This window comes from Limulus polyphemus, unplaced genomic scaffold, assembly GCF_000517525.1.
Source record: "Limulus polyphemus unplaced genomic scaffold, Limulus_polyphemus-2.1.2 Scaffold344, whole genome shotgun sequence".
In the NCBI taxonomy this organism is placed as follows: Eukaryota; Metazoa; Arthropoda; class Merostomata; order Xiphosura; family Limulidae; genus Limulus; species Limulus polyphemus.
The window spans coordinates 429,707-434,474 of NW_013665954.1; positions in this window are offsets into that span (position 1 = coordinate 429,707).

The window sequence follows — 4,768 nt, forward strand, 5'->3', positions numbered from 1 at the left end:
TTGTCAGGCTCTCCCCTTTAGCACGGACTCTCGTCCTGAACCTGGCCCTGTAGACTTCTGACTGTTTGGGTTCCATACCTGAGTTCTAGAGCCGACACCAGTGTTCTATAGTTGTGTCTGTCCGCTGCTGTCAACTGTTTAAGTATTTCCAGTGGTTGTCCCTTCAAGCTCGTTGCCAGGTACACTGCTTTATACTCTTCTGTCTATCCATTCATTTCTGCCAGAAGCTCAAATTGTGCTCTATATGCTTCCCATGGTGCCTTCTCATCAAATTCCTGAGGCTTCCTTCGTACTAGATCATCCCTATTGCTGACACTCATGTCTGGAATGTGACTTCTGACAGGACTGAAGATGTCTGCATTAGGGTTTAGCTGCAGGGACTGGAAGGGGCTTCCCATTGTCTGAGGCTGATTAGGTCCATGGCTAATATATTCTTCTTGTGTAAAAGACAATACATCATCCTTTAATGTATTTAATTCACTTTGAAATTTACTAATATTTTCCATTTGTTTGTGCTGGCTTTCTCTCAACTGTTGGAGACTTTTTTCTTGTTCATTTTCTTTCTCCTCCAACGAATGCTGTAGTCTCTTATCTTGTTCATTTTCTTTCTCCTCCAACCACTGCTGTAGTCTCTCTTCTTGTTTATTTTCTCGTTCTTCTTTTTTTCCTTTCTTTTTCCTCCAACAACTGCTGTAATCTCTCTTGCTTATTTTGCTGTTCGAGCTGCCACTGCTGTTGTCTCTCTTCTTGTTTCTTTTCTTTTCCTCCAACAACTGCTGTTATCTCTCTTCTTGTTTCTTTTGCTGTTCTTGTATTGCTGCCATCAAATCTGCTAAGCCGTAGTTTGATTTGCCACTTCTCGTTTCCGTCTTCTTTTCTTTTTTCCGTCCCACTCTCTGACACCAGTTTGTTAGGTATCTGCTTGTTTGTTAATTTCCGGTATAAATTCTTTCAGAGGAACTTCAGTGATACAAGTCCTTTCTTAATTAAACCAGTTTATTTTTTCCTCGATACAACTTTGTAATACACAAAATTTGCAATCAGGATGTTAAACTTAACTACTTTGATAACACACGCTATAAATCACAGTGATTCACACACTTTACTTACGGGGCCTACTGTTCGCTTGACTCAATTATCTATCTCTTCAATCTGCCTATCTCTGCCATGCCGCTGGTTTTTCTCGCCAGGCTTATATACTTAAAAAGAGGGCGCCTCGAACAAACTTGGGCCTTCCCGATAATTCATGATCCTTCGAGAAACTCCACTGCGCATGCTCCCAGCGTCGCGTGACTTCCGCTGTCGTGACAGTACTTTAATTTGTTTGTATTGTATAGTGTGTTTCTTACACATTAATCTTCAGGTGATCTAGACGCTAAAAATTTGAACCCGCTAACTTATGCAGTAGTATTAATGCTGAAATTATAACTATCAATGAAACCAGATTTAAATATAATTAAACTTTAACATTTCTGGCTACAATACAATATCTCACCCCAAAGCACCCGACAAAACAGGCATTGCGCTACTGTACAGAAACAATCCAAAAACTATACACATCAAACCACTCACGAGCACATTCTTTTCTCGCTAAAAGCCCTACACTTCCCAGCCATAATGATACTTGCGTTATATATTAGCCCAGTTCACTTACCAGACACCAACTTCATATCTTCCATAGTACAGGTCGCAGTATATTACAAATTATCTCAATTCAAAACACGTTGAATTTAATTCCAAGAAAAATAACAGAAATGTTAAATCGCTTTTACCAAAAGTCTTATACAACATCTCAACATAATTAATAACTGTACACCCACGCATGTCCACCAAGATAGCTCGGCTGACGTACCAGATTTAACCATTGTTTACCCCACCATCACAAATACCTCTTATTTGTATTAAGAGTACTTCATAACATTAGAAGCGACCACGACCTTATCTCTTTCAACCTATCCTTACAAAAAGACTGGACCTCCTCCAGACCCGCTAGAAGAATACTTAATTTCAATGATACCAACTGGAACAGCTTCAACGATGAATTAGACAAAACCCTCCCCAACTACACAACCACTTCCCACTCTCCTTCTGACACCAACAACTATGCCAATGTCATCACAAAAAGTATAATCCACATAATCAGGATAATAATCCAATCAAAACAAGTAAACCCCACATACGTAACTGGATGATGACCATGCAAGTATAAACACTTATCACCCGCAGAAGACAACTAAGAAGACTTTTCATTTACATCAGAGATAACAATATCAAGACCGCAATAAACCAAACCAAACAACTGTTGAATTATCTAATTAACAAAAATAACACATCTTTTGCAATGAGCTCGAACTTGATAAGCCTCACCCATCCTTACTCTGGAAAAAATTCAAACATATTTGTAAAGAAAACAAGAACATTAATAATAAAAACAGCAAAAGTGCAGTAAAGGATCAAGACAAATCTCAATTTCCACCAAACTTTCATCACACCAAACTGTTTTTCCTTCAACAATAGTATTTATCAAACACTCTCCTCACATAGAGAACAATCACACGTACCAGCCAAACTTCCCCGTCACTTTAACTACTGACTTCCCACGTTGCAATTCCAACAATATAGAAAAAAACCATAACAATAGCTGAAATCAAACTTCACACAAAAAAACTTAAGAACTCTGCACCCGGCGAGGGTACAGTCATTAAAAACGCAACTGTGTACAAGTATTTTAGAAATAAGCCTTTATATTGCTCGTAAGTTTGTGAAACTTTTGTTTATAAATCACTGTTTGTAATAACTGTTATTGTAAATTGTATTGTTGTGTGTATTGATACGTATTAGAATTTTAAATGGTCTGAAATTGAGTTAACGGATAATTTAAATTTAGTAGTTAAATCGTACTTTGGATTTAGTATTTAAATATATGCCGATATATAGTCAGTTTATAATATTTGTCAACAAGATTGATACACAGTTTTCTTTTTTAACACAAATACGTTTTAATATACACACAGCAACACAATTTACAATAACGATTATTACAAATAGTTATTACAAACAAAAGTTTCACAAACTTACAAGCAATATAAAGTATTCTTTTTAGTTTGGAACTTCCTTGATATCTTATCGAGGGTTCACGATGAGCGAGTTGATTACGAGTTGATATAGGTACAATTCACTTAGTCCTGTAGTCCTCGCTGATCACACACCGATTACAAGTCGAGTTTCACCGATGACGTTAGGTAATGTTTTCTTAAAAATATTAATGTCTGATGTGAAGCCACTGAAGTTAAATGAGTTGTAATGTTCGAACTTTGTAAATGATCCTGGTCAAGCATCTGAAGTTTTCCGATTGACAAGCGTTATAACAATCACTGTTATAGCTTCCGAAGTTTTATAGCACACTGACTATAGCGAAATAATAACAGACACTCTCTTTTGGCGCGGCGCGTTGATTATATTTATAGGCGTGAGAAGGTTTTCTAGAAAATTCAGATTACGTAACAAACTGAGCTAAATTTAAGCGTTTACGTATATACATATATTATTGATTCTTACTTTCGAGAATCTTCGACAACTTTGGAGAATAGGCGAGAGATTCGCAATACATATTTAACATTATAAGCTACGCATGTTTTAAAATATAAACCTAATCTAAACAAACGTTGATATTAAAATAAATTTAGAATAACAAATTCGTTACAATGAGCTTCAAACATTTTTCAGTCAGGCCAGGCCGATTTTTGTTTTGGACTTAAGATCAGCCATAAAAGGTCAATAGCTAAGTTAATGTCGAAAGGTGCAAGCATATATTGAGTTAAACTTGTGTATTGTTTTCTATTCTGTGAATGCACACATCGAAATATCCTTAACACAACAATAGAAAAGTTAACACTAAATTTATATATATAATGTGCATCTGTTTTGTTGTTTTTCTTACATTTAAAAAAGCTGCTTACGACTAGATAGTATGAAATAATCTTTTTGTATACATTTTTAGAACATGTAAGTTTCGTCATGCAAGCCTCTCTCGACTTGTTTACTCTTTCGGTGTTCTCCCCTGACGCACAGAGTCAGTCAAAGCACAAAACGTGTCATTTTCACAGCTTGTGTTACATATAATAAAAAGTCGTTCTCCTTTCCCACGCAAATAACAAACTGTAACTAAGCTTGTTGAGTCACCTACGCCAAAGAAGTATTAACCTTTCACTGGACAAACAGATAAACTTAATGTCACTTAGCGAACTTTCTTATAGTTCAACTTAGAGCAACGCTCAAAAACTGAAAACATTATAAAAGAATATTTTTACAAAAGTCACGGGTGTAATCACCATTGAAAAAACTTTATACGCTAAATAATAAAAAAAATCCATTTATATAAATTTTAATATTCTCCCTCACTCAACATTCTTCTCCAAAAATATATACACAGCGTAGTCACAAGTAAATAAACACCACCTTTTCAGAAAAAATGAAATTTTTCAGTCATATTCACATGAATTGATATATTTATAATTTAATTAATATCTAGTAGATCTTCCTTTCGCTTCGTGGAGTTCGTTGATCCTTTGGGGAATCGTGAGAATCATCTTGTCAATTTTAGATTGTGGGATTTTCGTCCACTCTTGCTTCAAAACTTGGAGTAGATCGCTCTTCGAAGTTTGTTTTTTTTTTTTGGTTGTTTCAATTTACTTCATTTCAAAAATAAATAATTTCTCCTCTTTAATAATTATAATTTGTTGTACTAACTTAATATTTGCTGGGAAAG